This window comes from Mustela nigripes, chromosome 14, assembly GCF_022355385.1.
Source record: "Mustela nigripes isolate SB6536 chromosome 14, MUSNIG.SB6536, whole genome shotgun sequence".
NCBI classification, from domain to species: domain Eukaryota; kingdom Metazoa; phylum Chordata; class Mammalia; order Carnivora; family Mustelidae; genus Mustela; species Mustela nigripes.
The window spans coordinates 48,596,048-48,611,324 of NC_081570.1; the positions used below are offsets into that span (position 1 = coordinate 48,596,048).

At 38.1% G+C, this 15,277-nt stretch overlaps 1 pseudogene; it reads left to right on the forward strand.

Moving 5' to 3' along the window:
- Positions 1-12,696: 12,696 nt before the first annotated feature.
- On the forward strand, positions 12,697-13,413 carry LOC132002059 (bridging integrator 3-like; annotated as a pseudogene).
- Positions 13,414-15,277: the final 1,864 nt, after the last annotated feature.

Genomic DNA, 15,277 nt, shown 5'->3' on the forward strand with positions numbered 1-15,277 from the left:
GGAGCAGGCTGGAATATTAACCCTTTAGAGACTGGACAGTGAGTTCTCACTGATACACAATATTTCCTGGGCACCAGCTCTACCTTTTTTATGCACCAGTGTGGAACTGTGGAGAAAGCAGAGGCTTGGGAGTCAGATAAGGGTTTTCAAATCCCAGCTTATCTGGGCAACAACCAACAACCACAATCTGGGCAACAGTTTCACTGGACTACAATTCCCTTATCTGTAAAATGGGGAGGGTTGTTAAAAGGAGTGAAAAGTATATATCAAAAGCAACCAGCACAGCATAATAGTTCATAGAAAATACTCAATAAAAGGAAATTTATAGTGGCCATCGTAATCATCAGAAACTGCTCTTCAGCAAAGAAAGTGAACAGATGTTTGAGGTGGCAATCTACCCGTATAGGGCAGACAAGGACCAGCTCTAGCCAAATCAATTTCCTTAATAGATATAGGCCTACTCAGATTGTGTATGTCTTCTTGTGTGAGTTTTGGCAAATTGTGTTGTTCAAGTTACTGTAGGTTATCAAATTTGTGGCCATAGAGTTTTCTTAGTGTCACTTCAGTATCTTTTCAATGCACATGGGATTGTAGTAATTAACGTCCTTCTCTCAAGATGGACTGTTCATTTATAGACTGGGGGAGATAAAGAGGGGAGCACTCTTTGGGAGGATGTGAAACTCCCAGTTTTGGACTGGTTAAATCTGAGATACCAATAAAACAGCTAAATGGGGAAGTTGAGAGGAAGCTGTATAAACAAGATGTAGTTTAGAGTGTCCTATAAGCTAAGTGTATGAAGGAAGAGGGGAGGAGGAGCTAGATTAAATGCTGGTAGTAGAGCAAATTACAATGTAGATAAGGTTTCACTTTTCAGTTTGTCATTTACTCTTTCAAAATAGTGATCTGGAATTGTGGGTGTTTTGATAAAAACAGTTTTAATGGCACTAGAGCTCAAAAATTTGATTAGAAAAGATTCAAGACAAAGTGAGAAGAGAGGAATTAGAGAATTAAGAAAAGTGAACTCTTTAGAGGAGTGAATTAGACTGAGTCTTCTGAGAAGCAGGCTCCATGGGATTAAATGTACACAGATTCTATTAGGGAACATATGTTCTATGTTAGAGAAAATGGTGGGGGAGCTTAAAAGAACAAAAACAGAACATCAGGAATAGTCCTCTGACTGTGACACAAGTTTGACCCTGCAAGAAGGAGAAAGGGGTAGAAGATTGAGGGGACACATCAGACTGCCATGCAGCTTAAAGACATTTCCATGGGTTATCAGAGTCCTTGAACCAAAGTCCACCATCTGAGGTGTCCCATTTTAGTGAACTAAATGTACCTGCTTTAGTGTCCCACTGCAGTCAGTTGCTAAGAGTAACTGTGGGAACATGACCTTCATGCAAATGTAGAGGTAGATTTCAGAGCATAGCAATTGACCTCTTAGTTACACTTCCTGTAGTTGGAGGCCACCAGATGCATTTTAATGGCTGCCAGAAGAATTATTTTCTGAAAAAGGGTAAATGGAAATATTGTGGCGCATGGAGAAAAACCTTCTTCTTATAAAATGGGAAAATTTTCCTGTCTATATGATCATGAAAATTGTGGATATAGGAAATAGAGTGGAGAATTTCTGGAGCTACATTTTTGAGGAGATGTCAGGGATCTTGTTAAGAGTGGAAGGGTGGTGGTGTCTATGGGGGTGTAAACCGTTTGGGCATTAAAACAGAAGGTAAAGAAGAAGCGGGTGAATATATCTTGGGTTGTGAGGTTGTCAATCATCTGATTACTTCTTTCTTTGAGGAAAACAGTAAGCAAGGTTTTGAGAAAGGATGGGAGTAGGTGTGGGGTTTGAGGAGAAAAAAATAAAAATAGATGGAATAGTCATGTAAAAGAGTATGGGAGTGAGTGAAATTAGCATAATTACTAAGCAGAAGTTCTTAAAATTGTGCTTGAGTTTAATAATTACAAATTTAAAATGAGAGCAGAGGGTTTTGCTTTTTTCCTCTAACCAATTCTGCTGTGAGGACCTCAGAGTAAGTACAGCATTGTTTTAACTGAGATTGGTATTAATTGGTAACATATGATGACTGCTCTTACCATGGTGAGCATTGGGTAACCTATAAAATTGTTGAACCACAATATTGTACACCTGAAACTAATATAACATTATATGTTCATTATACTTCAATAGTTAAAAAAAGGTAAATTTAAAAATTTCCCATTGTTTTAAATTATCTTTCTATGAGTAACTTTCCACTGCATTAGTGATATTGTGGTCAGAGAATGTGGTATGTACGGTGACAAATCCTTGAAATTGGTTGAGACTTGTTTCATGACATAGGACATGATTTTTCAAAAAGTGTCAAAATATGCTTAAACAAGATATGTGTTCTCCAACATTGATGCAACACTGTTTACATATGTGTCCATTAGACCAAACTTGTTAGTTGTATTGTTCAAAGTTTCTATATCTACTGATTTTGGGGCTTAATTAAATATTTTTAAAGATTTATTTATTTATTTGAGAGAGAAAGAGGGAGAGAAAGCGAGCGTGATTAGGAGGGGCAGAGGGAGAGAGAATCCTAAACAGACTCTGCACTGAGTGAGGAGCCCAACTTGGGGCTTTATCTCACAACCCTGAGATCAGGACATGAGCTGAAACCAAGCTGGATACTAAACTGGCTGCAACACCCAGGTGCCCCTTTGTGCTTATTTTAGACTGATAATTATTTTAAATGTTCTAATGGGTCCTTGGTTTATCCATTTTTACCTAAAGTTTCACTTCTTTTTGCCTTATATATTTTTTGAGGTCCTCTTTTGAAGTGTGTACAGATTTAAAATCATTAAAATTACAGTAGATTTTTGATATTTGACAATTATGTGATAACATTTTTTAGTTTAAAAAAGTGTTTTGGGGGCATCTGGGAGGCAGTGTTGATTAAGTTGGTTAAGTTGGTTAAGTGTCCAACTCTTGATCTCATCTCAGGTCTTGATCTCAGGATTGTGAGTTCAAGCCCCATCTTGGGCTCTATACTAGGTATAGAGACTACTTTACAAAAAAAAAAAGAAAAAAAGCTTTCGGTTTTCACATCAATTTTACTTAATATTTGGCATAACTATGTAAATTTATTTGGATAGCATTTGCCTGGGCAATCTCATTCCTTCAACTGCATTTTAATATTTTGGTGTTTGGATGGCTTTACTTAGATCACTTAAAAGTAAGAAGTATTAGTATTTTTTAAAAAATTGAAACTAAACTAAAGAATTTTACTTAAGGATTTTAATCTAGCCATATTTGTTGTAATTACTGTTATATTTGGATTTATTTTTAGCATCTTTTTGGTGTTTTTTATTAATTTTACTTTTTCAATGTCTTTACCTTTCTTATTTCTTTTGGATGAAATTTTTAAAACTCTCATATTATTTTTCCCCTTTTACTGATTTTAAAGTGATATACTCTTTATTTCTTTCTGGTCAACCTTGAAATTTAAATATTTATACTTAAAGTCTAAATTATCTTCTGTCTTCTCTTGAATAATATAAACATCTTAAAATACTCTCACTCTAATGGTTTACCAGCTCTCTTACATGGTGTCCTTTACAATATTTTAGCTTCAACTAGTTTTATTTTAAGGCTGTGAGTTGAAAATTATTTTTTATGTTTTTATAGAGTCAGCATTTCTTTTTCCACATGTTAACCATATCATTTGTTCAATATTCCTTCTTGCATCTCCAACTTTTCTTGTGGGGCTATGTTTTTTGCCTGGAACACATCTTTTATAGTTCTCTTTATTGAGGGTCTGTTGACAGTAAACTTACTCAGTTTTGTTTACCTAAAAACCCATTTCCCACTGTAATCTTGAAAAAGAATTTTAATGTATATATCCTAACATTCCAGCTATTTTCTAATAGCACTTCATGTATATTTTCTCTCTCTCATTTTAAGTTTCTGTTTTGGTCCTTAAGAAGTTAAGTGTCAGTCTGATTAGTATTCCCTTGTGGTGAGTTTACTCTTTTCTTTATTTGTGCTTAAGAATGGATTGCATGGATTGTCTCTTCAAATGCCCTCCTGTCTCCATTTTTTAGAAGTCTTTTTTTTTTATTTTATTTTTTTATTTTTTTTAATTTATTTTTTATTTTTTATAAACATATATTTTTATCCCCAGGGGTACAGGTCTGTGAATCACCAGGTTTACACACTTCACAGCACTCACCAAAGCACATACCCTCCCCAATGTCCATAAACCCACCCCCTTCTCCCAAACCCCCTCCCCCCAGCAACCCTCTGTTTTGTGAGATTAAGAGTCACTTATGGTCATCTTTTGACAGAACTATAATTAGAAACATATTAGACCTCCCCACTTTATTCTGTAGGTCTCATAAACTCTTTCATATTGTCCCCATCTTAGTGTATATTACATTGTGGGTAGTTTCATTAGATGCTTCTCCAATTCACTCAGTCTTCAGTTATCTTCTCTGACATCTAATGTATCATTTAAGTTGTTAACTTCAGTTATTATACATTCAACATTTAAAATTTCCTTTTGATTCTTTAAGTCTCCTGGTTCATTTTAATAATTGCTTGCCTTTACTTGGAATCCCTCTTGCATTTTTAAAAAATTTTTAGAGATTTATTTATTAATTTTAAAGAGCCAGAGACAGAGCACAAGCACGGGGAGGGGCAGAGGAAAAGAGAATCTCCAGCAGTCTCCCCAGTGAGTGCAGCGCCTGATGCCAGGCTTGATCTCAAGGCCCTAAGATCATAACCTGAACTGAAATCCAGAATCAGATGGTTAAGTGACTAAACCTCCCAAGCGCCCCTCCTCTTTCATTTCATCAAACTTTGAATATACTTATCTTACATATATATTCTTTGGGAATCTATTTTTGTTGTGGATGTTTTCTCTTGACTCACCTGTGGAGGTTTTGCTTTGTTGTTTGTATGCTTTGTGCTACATGCAGTTTGAGCATTTTTACTGTGAAATTACATTTGAAATTATTTTACTGTGAAATTTATTATTGGTGCTTCTATAGGACCTAGATTAAGGGTGTAGGTTTTTTTCTTTTTAAAGATTTTATTTATTTATTTAACATACAGAGAGAGAGAGAGAGCACAAGCAGGCAGAAGAGCAGGCAGAGGGAGAAGCAGGCTCCCTGATCAGCAGAGAGCCTGATGTGGGACTTGATCCCAGGACCCCAGGATCATGACCTGAGCCAAAGGCATGATTGGTGAGCCACCCAGGTGCCCCAAGGATGTATTTTTCAAAAGTGAATTGTGTGTTGTTGTTGTTTTTAAGATTTTATTTACTTATTTGTTTGAGATCACAAGTAGCCAGAAAGGCAGGCAGAGAGAGAGAGAGGGAAGAAGGCTCCCCACCCAGCAAGCAGAGAGCCTGATGCGGGGCTTGATCCCAGGACCCTGAGATCATGACCTGAGCCGAAGGCAGCAGCTTAATCCACTGAGCCACCCAGGTGCCCCAAGAGTGAATTGCGTTTGTATATTTTAAATGCTGGAAAGGGCTTTTGACCCAGAAAATCTTTATTTTAAAAATTTTTTTTTAAAGATTGATTTATTTATTTGAGAGAGAGCGAGAGGGAGGGACCGAGGGAGGGAGAGAAAGCTGGAGCAGAGGGAGGAGTAAAGGGAGAGGAAGAGAAATCCTCAAGCAGCCTCCCCTCTGAGCTTGAAGCCTGATGTGAGGCTTGATCCCAGAACCCTAAGATCATTACTGGAGCTGAAACCAAGAGCTGGACATTTAACTGATTGAGCCACCCATGCATCTCCAGAAGACCTTTAAATTAAGTTTTTAAGTTGTTCTTTAGGAAAGATGACATACAGACAACAATTCATAGGAGAGATACTCTTTCTCCTTTCATTCCTATCCAATGCTGAAAGAGTTAACTTTCTATGTGAGGCATTTTTCCTTTCCCCCCCTCTTTTAGTTCACATTTTTATTAATGATACTGATATAGTGATTTGGAAATCTCAGCTCTTTGAGGGGTCTCTATTTCTACTATCTACCTTGTACTGGCCTTATGTTTCATAATCTCATTTTGGACAACTAGAAGGTTGTAATAAGTATTTGAATCTGTACATATATAAAGGGCAGTTAGGGTTTTTTTTAAGATTTTTATTTATTTATTTGACAGACTGAGATCACAAGTAGGCAGAGAGGCAGGCAGAGAGAGAGAGGAGGAAGCAGGCTCCCTGCTGAGCAGAGATCCTGATGTGGTGCTTGATTCCAGGACCCTGGGATCATGACCCAAGCCAAAGGCAGAGGCTTTAACCCACTGAACCACCTAGGCTCCCCAAGGGCGGTTACTTTTAAAATGTTTGCTTACCAGTCTGAATTCATGCTCTTACTTGTATCTCATAATTAAGAATTTTACCTATGGTCTTATAAGCATAGTTCTTAGTATTTACAAATACCCTTTTCTTATTTTATCTTTATTTCTAGGTATTTTACAGAAAGAATGTAGGTAGCATTTTCAATGAACCATATTTACAGAAAAAAATTAGAAATTTTGTTTCTTAATTCTACTTGTGAAGCCATGGATTACCCTGGAAAATAGTTATTTTCATCCAGAACTTAAAAACTTAGTACAGTAGATTGCACAAATAATCATTTTCAGTAATTTCTCCTGGACTTTTAAGACATTTGTCTCCATTTCATTCCTTATTTTGCATGTTTTTTTTCTCTCATTTATTTTTCTTAGAAATATTAATGGCCAATTTATTTCATTTATTTCTTCAAAGGAACTCTGCTTGGATTTATTCAGCAATTACACTGTTTAGTCTATTTTATAAGTCTTAGTTAAGTGTATGATTAGTATATTTTAATTTACCTAGATTTTTGAATTTTTCTCTTAGTCTATTTTTGGCAAAGTTATATACATTTCAGTATCAGTGTTTTCATTTTGTAATTTTCCAGATATTTCTAAGTATTTTCTATATAGCCTTCTTCTGACATGCATATTAAGGAAACCATGTATGTTTTTCTCAATAAATTTTTTGTGTGTCTGCTTTATTTCCTTTTAGAATTGTTGTACTGTTGCCAAAAATACAGTATGTAGGAGTGCCTGGGTGGCTCAGTGGGTTAAGCCTCTGCCTTCAAGATCAGGTCATGATCTCAGGGTCCTGGGATCGAGCCCTGCATGGGGCTCTCTGCTCAGCAGTGAGCCTACTTCCTCCTCTCTCTCTGCCTGCCTCTCTGCCTACTTGTGATCTCTGTCTCTCTCTCTCTATGTCAAATGAATGAATAAAATCTTAAAAAAAAATACAGTATGTAATAGTCTTCTTTTCTGAATTTTATGGAGGTTTTTAAATTTTTCTGACATATGATCATTATTAAAAGTATTCCATGGATCCTTAAAAAGAATGTGTATTTTATATTTACATATGATAAGGTTTGATTTAGCTCTAGCTCTTTTTTAATTTATGTATCTATTTCTCTAGTTTTGCTTGTATCTACCTATTATATCAAATTGCTTTTGTATTACTTGAGTGCTCCATGCCCACAAATTTTTACCTATTTCACCTGCATTTTCATGGGTTTTGCTCCATTTACTTCAGTTCTACTTATTTCAGTGCTTTAAAAGTTGCTAGTTATAGTCTTATATGACATATTTTTGGTAAAACTCCTTGTTTCAGACATTTAATCAATTTTACCTTGATTCTGAGTCTGATAATGATAATAATGTATTCTTACTTTCCTTTTTAATGAGTCAAGTTTTTCCCCTGTCTTCCTTCTTACCAGCTTTTTGAGGATGTTTTGTGTTGGACATATGAGTTTTTATTTTGATTTAATATCAACATTTAAAATAGAATTTGCTTATTTATTCTATTGTCATTACTCATGATTGCTTTAACAAAATTATTGTGGTTTTACATCTGTCTGTTTCATTTTCTCTTATTTTTTAGGATATGCCCTTTTTCCTTCCCTTAAAAGCATCTTTAATACAGTTTGAGATTTTTTCTTTAAAGATTTATTTATTTATTTATTTTAGAGGAGGCAGGGAAGAAAGAGAGGGAGAAGGAGAGAAAGTCCTAAGCAGACTGTGATGAGCGCAGAGCCTGATGTGGGAGTTGATCTCACAACCCTGAGATTGACACCTGAGCTGAAGCCAAGAGTTGGTTGTTTAACTGCGTGGGCCCCCCAGGTGCTCTTAAAGTTTGAGAATTTTGTCATTATTTTACTCGTCTGGAAATGTTGAAAGGTATACAGTTTGTTGTTAGCTCCACTTGTAGTTATGCTTGTAATTTTAAGTAACTTACATTTGTATTTCATAGCATATACTGTATATTATGAAATTCTAACTAACAGAATTCTGTCAACTCTCTTGTGAAAGATGAAGACAAATCACATAATTCACCGTCATCAACTTCTTCTCTTTTATTCTATTTTTTGTTTTTGTTTGTATGATCTGGATATTTTATACCATTCTATCATAGTTAGCCTATTGTTATTTTCATATTTATATATTTTTAATGTGCAAATCATGGATGTGTAACTATAAATACCATTATTTAGACTTCCTTCTGGGCTGCATGGGTTAGCATTTATTGTGTCTTTTCATTTTCAACTTCTCTACTTTTGACCACTGAATTCTGATATCTCTTTCCTTTGCATGAAGTGTGTCTTTCACTAGGCTTTTTAAGGAAAGGCATAGGAATAATACATCTCCAAAAACTTTACTAAGTAGAATATTAAATTTCTGTTGAATGTGATAAAAAGAAATCTCACAAAATAATAGTAATTCAACACACACAAAACAGATAATCATGACTTAAATAGGTAGACGTTTATTCCTTTTCTCTGTACATCATAACAGGCACATAAAACAGCATGTTAAGATACACTAAAGCAAGAATTGCTTGCAGCTGTGCTTTGCACATATTATTTCATTTAATCTTAACAAAAGCCCCTGAGGTGGTATTGAGGATTTTCTATTCTAAAGACTGAAAATTAACAGTTCAAAGGGCAAAAATCTGTGGCCCATTACTAGTGGGTGACAGGCTTGGGTGTTGCTCTTGGCATCATCTACCCCTCCCCTTGTCTTCACTCCAGCATACTGCATTGAGGAATTTAGTGGCGTAATGTAAGGATAAAGTGTATAGAGACAGAGCTGAGCTATCAGTGGATTCTTCCTGGGAACAGTCTTCCAAGGAAGTATCAGACAACAATAGTATTTGAGAACATCTTTGAATAATTAATTCATGTTTTCAGGTGAGCCAGGAATGAGAAAGCATTCTAGGCTAAGAAGACAACAGGTATGAGAAAAAGGTATGGAAGCTTTTGTTCCTTAAAGGAATGACTTAAAACTTTCTGTTCATTTTCATTTTCTTTTAAAGATTTATTTATTTGAGAGAGAGTGTGTGTGCACATGTGTACACTAGTGGGGGAGGATCAGAGGGAGAGCATCACAAGCAAACCCCAGGCTGGGCATGGAGCCTGATGTGGGGCTTGCCTGGGGGCTTGATTCCATGAACCATGAGATCATGACATACGTTGAAACCAAGAATTGAATGCTCCACCAACTGAGCCAGCCAGGTGCCCCTAAACTTTCCCTTCATTTCTAGACACAAATGAGGTGCTTAATAAAGTCTTGTTGACTTAATTTGTATAGTCATTCTCTTTGTCCTATGCAGCAGACATGTTCCTGGCCTCTCTAATATTGCCTTCCCCTTTCTCCTCGGTAAGAAAACGTGTTTCGGGTTTTTTTTTTTTTTGTTGTTGTTGTTGTTTTGGTTGTTTGTTTGTTTGTTTTGTTTTTTTAAGAGGCAGTATACCCCTAGCCAGAAGACTGTGGTTCCTAGCCTCCCTTGCAGCTTGAGGACATAAACAGAAATTATGAGGAAGGCTTCTGGAAAGTTCTAAAAGAGATGGATAGACAGCTTGTTCCTTTTTGGCCTTTTCTTATATATTCTGATTCCTTCTTAGAACCATGCATTCACAGTCATGGGTCCAGTGGCTGGGACCGAAGGTCAGCCTTGAGGTTGGAAACCATATGATAGAGATGATAAAACTGGACAGTGAAAGGATCCTCTGTCCCTGACTACAGTGTGAGGTTACCCTACCAATTCTGAATATCTATTTAAAGAAATACTTTATGCAAAAAATAAATTTCCAGCTTGTTTCAACTACTGTTATTTCTGTCCTCTGCTATTGCAGCCAAATACAATTCCTGAGTAATGTATCCCAAATTCAGTATCAATTCCAGGAGGGTGGATGACTGGGGCACTTACGAATACTTATGGTTAGAAATTACTAGTTGAAAAATGTGCAGAAATACTGAGAAAATTTCCCAGCTGGACCCCATTCCCAAGGTGGATCTCAAAGACAGTTTTATATCAACTATATAACCTGGAAGAATTCCAGAAGCTTTTCAAGGAAGAGAAAGTGGCTGCTGTTGCCGCTGATACTGCTATAGTTGAGTGGAAACTGAAAGGCTGGAATGATGACCTTTCAAGAAGAACAAATGTTATTAAATAATGGATTTTGTCCCACCTCCTACAACAGTCAAGAGCAAAAGGATGAAAAGGGAATCCTATTCTTCTATTAATAACGCTGAGAGTCAGCCTCATGCTGACAAAGCAGAAAGCAACTGTAAAATTAGCAGTTTTGCCTGCAAATTAGCCCCTTGCAAAGCCATAAAAAGAGAAAAGGAATTAAGAAAAAAGTTCTATTAATGGAGTCAAGGATGGAAAAACCAAGAATGACAGAGCATAAATACCCAGAAAACTGATACTTATTTTAAGGAAGATATTATTCAGGTTTTAAATAGCTGCTTATAGCTGTGTATGAAGAAAGTGTTAATTTATAGCCCTTGAATCAGTGGCCTTTCTTAATGGCTCCTTGGAGCAAATCTATCAGAACTTGAAGAGCACAAGGCTTATCTTGATGTTAATGAAAACTACCCTAGCCACCCCTATCTGGGATATTACTATTCCACTTTAGAATGAAAGGCAATGCAGTAGGTAGAAAGATGTTAAATTTCAGAGGCAGACAAAGTTAGGTTTGAACCTGTTTCTGTCCCTTGCTAGCCCTGAGAAAGTCTTTTTACCATCCTGGGCTGCTGTTTTACCTTCTATCAAAGCAGACAGTGATTATGCACTATTGTGTTAGTAGCATTAAATTAAGTAAGATGCAAAGAATTTGGTCCCTATGAGGTTGTTAGCAAATGTTAACCTCTTTCTACCTTTTCTTCCTTATCAGAAGGTCAGAAACATCAGACTTGGCAAACCCATGACAAGCACTTAAATTGAGCTCTGCGAAATTCTCCCCATAAGAAGATCAGTTCCTACAGGGGAGCTGAACACATTTTCATAATTTATGACTGGTCTCAGACAACAGGCCCCCTTTTGTAATTTTATGAAAATGATAAATCACTATTCAATAGTAGGAAATAATCAGAAGAAAGGAACAGGGACATCTTTAACAATAAAAAGGCAGGGGGCTCCATTTCCAACAAGAATCATACCCAGGAGGAGAAATTTGAAATTGGTGCAGTTTGCTTCATTATAGCATTGGCAGTTTTCACAGCTGTAGTCATCTAATTTTATCTAAGAGAAGGTGAGGAGTTTGGGGCTCCCTTGGAGGGTGGGGGTGAGTCTCTTCCTGCTTTCTTGGTTCAAAAGTGTATTTTACATCTGAAACATAGATTTTTCCTCTTGGGGCTGAAAAATGACAAAAGATAGACAAAGGAATTAAATCCACAGATGCACATGAAAGGCAAACACTGTTTGAAGGTGGATAAATTATTGAAAAAGATCTTAACAGCACTTCAAAAAAATCTCCTGGTTGAAGGCTGTGGCTTGTAAGACTGGGCAAATTTGTAAAACTCCATCTGAACCAGAACCATGAGTCAGAGCTGCCACCGAACATTGTAACGTAAACCCAGACTCCTTCCCCTCCAAGTTCTTCATATCTTACTGAAGGTCACAGGATCTAGTTTAGATGGGAGTCTTAGAAATAACTGAAATTCCTCAACAACATTACCATTGCGTGGTCTTTCTACTTGTGTTTGAGCACCTCCAACAATAGAGAAGTACGTTCTTTCCAGAGAGGGGTTTAGTATAGTTCAACACAAATGAGTTGAGATGTTCTAATTGCTAGACCATTATTTGTGTACAGGATATACATTAATTCCCTTTGGCTGCCATAAAAGAGTACCACAAATTAGGTGGCTTAAAACAATAAAAAATTCATCATGCTACAGTTTTGAAGGCACAAAGTTTGAAATCAAAGTGTTTGTAGGGTCATGTTCCTTCTGAAGCCTGTAAGGGAAAGTGCTTCCTTGCTTCTAGCTTCTTGATTCTGCATTAATATAACCCTCTGCAGAATTTTTTGTATATGTAATATCCTGCACATATGTTTGGGTTGACTTAATCCTTTTCATAATTTTTAACTCTAAGTACAAGTAGTCTCCTTAAAAAAGAAAAAAGAAAAGGGGCGCCTAGATGGTTCAGTGGTTTAAGCCTCTGCCTTTGGTTCAGGTCATGGTCTCAGGGTCCTGGGATGTAGTCCTGCATTGGGCTCTCTGCTGAGCAGGGAGCCGACTTCCTCCTCTCTCTCTGCCTGGTTCTTTGCCTACTTGTCATCTCTCTCTCTGTCAAATAAATAAATAAAATCTAAAAGAAAAAAAAAAGAGGACCAAGTTGCCACTGAAGACCCTCATGACACAGTCAAGATTGAGACTATGAGCTGTATTCCTTTCAAGACTGGGCAGCCAAAGAAAGAGGGTATCCCCAGATAGTGGGAAGAAACTCTGAAAGGGTGTACAGAGAACTCCAGCATCTGGAAGAGCTGAGCAAGAGGCTGTGGAAGGACATGAAGTGTGAGATAACCTTGGACTTATTCTCTATCCCCCTCTGCGAGCAAGCCCAGGATTTTCTGAACTTACTGACAGCTGAGGACATGGCCATGAAGTGGACGAATGCCCTTCATCAAGGGAAGATGAACCAAATCCAAAAGACTGTGACTGAACCCTTATGGAAGTTTGGCAGTATCTTCCCTAGCCTTATGTGGTGCTGAAATGGCAGAACAGCGCTCATAGGACTGTAGAAGATCGCAGGCCAAGGTGGAAAAATACATGAAAGAGGAGAGGTCAAGGCCAGTGCTGGCCAAACTCCCCCAGGTCCAAGCAGAGCCTTGGCCTGCATGGGATGACTTTGGCGCCAAGAATAAGTAGCTCCTGCATAAGATACTGCGGTTCTACAATAATCAACTATGTTAATTCCAGCTCAGCTTTGAGTCCCTGATTTACGAACAGGTGGTAGAATAGTCTGAAATGCATAAGGTCTTTGGAGACATGACCCAACAGCTTGGCCAGCCTGGACACCTGGACAAGCAGCAGGAGTGGAAGAATGAGGCCAAATGGAGTGAGCTCAGACCCCTCCTCTGTTGTGGCTGGTGACTGAATCCCAGTCACCCTTAGAGGATTCCTGGGACCCAAGTCAGTCTCTCAAGTAATCTCAAGCTTAGGCTCAGGTGTAAGCTCAGCAAAAAGTCCTTACATGGAAGAAGTATGGCGGCCCATAGACTAGGGATAGAGGCAGCTCCTGCTGCACTTCAGCAGCGCTTGGCAGTGAGCCTGACACCAGACACCCTAAGCAGTAGCGCTCTCCCTGCCCAATAGCCATAGCCTGCAGACCCAGGTGAACAGGGTAAAAGACCCAGGGACTTTCCTATTTCCAAAGAACTGTCCAAAGTGCCTAGGGCCAGCAACAAGCTTCCAGCCTTCCAAAGGCATAGGCTTTATCAGCTCACATAGTTAAGATTACATCTACCTCCAAAAGACTCATCCTAGGGAGATCACTGACCCTCATTTCCTTTCTATTTCAAAGACATCCCCTGCCCCGCCCCGGAAGAAGCCCTGCTCTCCAAGAAAGTGTGAATCTGGGAAGTTGGCCTCCTCCAGGGATTGTAAGAATGATGGTCCTTGAGCCTGGACAGGCCCCTCAATCCAGCCTCCAGCATGACAAATACTGGCCTTGTTCACTTCTATACATTAAGTAAAGGGCAGGGAAGTACCCCTTGTTATACTTTCCCTAGGTAACTGGGACTCAACTCAGGTCAATGTCCTACCACACAAAATGTCACAGATCAATTCATAGGCCTCAAAGTCAGAACAGTGTATTTTGCACTCGTAGTTGGGTTGGGTCAGAAAGAGAACAATAGCCCAAGGCTACTTTTCATGGGGAAGATTCCAGAAGCAGGTAGAGATGGTCTCCTGAAGCCAATTCTATACACCTTGCAGCTACTAGGGGAAACAGTTGCCCAGAGTATCTGCAATGCACTGGTATGTTTGGGTAGCTGAATGGTAACTAGCACCATTTAACCATGGTCCCTTGAAATCAGAGTGGCATAGGATGCAGTCATTGGCAACATATGGGGACCTAGTACAAGATTTTGTTTCCCGTAAGTCTGTGTTCTAAGAAACCAGACACCTATGCATTAGCTGCAAGTGATTCCTCCAGCTTTACACTCTTCCCCCATCGACTGTCAGAATCTTCCCAAGGCCCCGTATCACTACCCAAGGACTCATAAACACTAGTGCCAGGTAACAAGCTCTCCATATGGTTTGTCTTTTCAGAGAAATCCTAGGAGATTAGCAGCTCGGAAAACTATGATAGCCATGGAGTTGATGTCTGTTTCTATGTTCATTTCCTTCATTTTATTGTCCATGCAGATCATATATTTTCTTGGACACCAGCAGGAATCCTAAAAGCTTTTCAGAATAATATATTTCCTCTTGTTCTTTGGGCTAATCTACTTCAAGACTCTCATAAGTGTTTTATCCCAGATTTGCTGAGGTTTAATATGTTACACTTGATTTATTTGTCCACATGTGGTTGTGAATTGAAATACATTCAGTATTGAAAAGGAGGACTTCTTACTGATGATAGTTGTCCAGGAGGACCTGTTTTCAGAATCCAAGAAGTGGTTCTCAACCAATGGCAGTATTGCCACTCCGAATCCAGACAGTGGCGATGTCTGGAGGTATTTTCAGGGGTGACTGGTATGTGTGTAGGGTGAAATTGGCTTCTATTGGGAAGAGGCAGAAGGTGCTGCTAAACCCAACCACAGGGTACTCTCACACAAGAAGGAGTTACCTGGCCCAAATATCAATAATATGAAGACTGAGAAACCCTGATGCAGAGGAATATTTTTCTCCTACATCCTTTAAGCATCACTTTGGAAACTGTATGACTTGTGTTCCAGGCTCAGATCAACTACTTATTAATTATTTTAGTACGATCAAGCACCTAATGATTTTG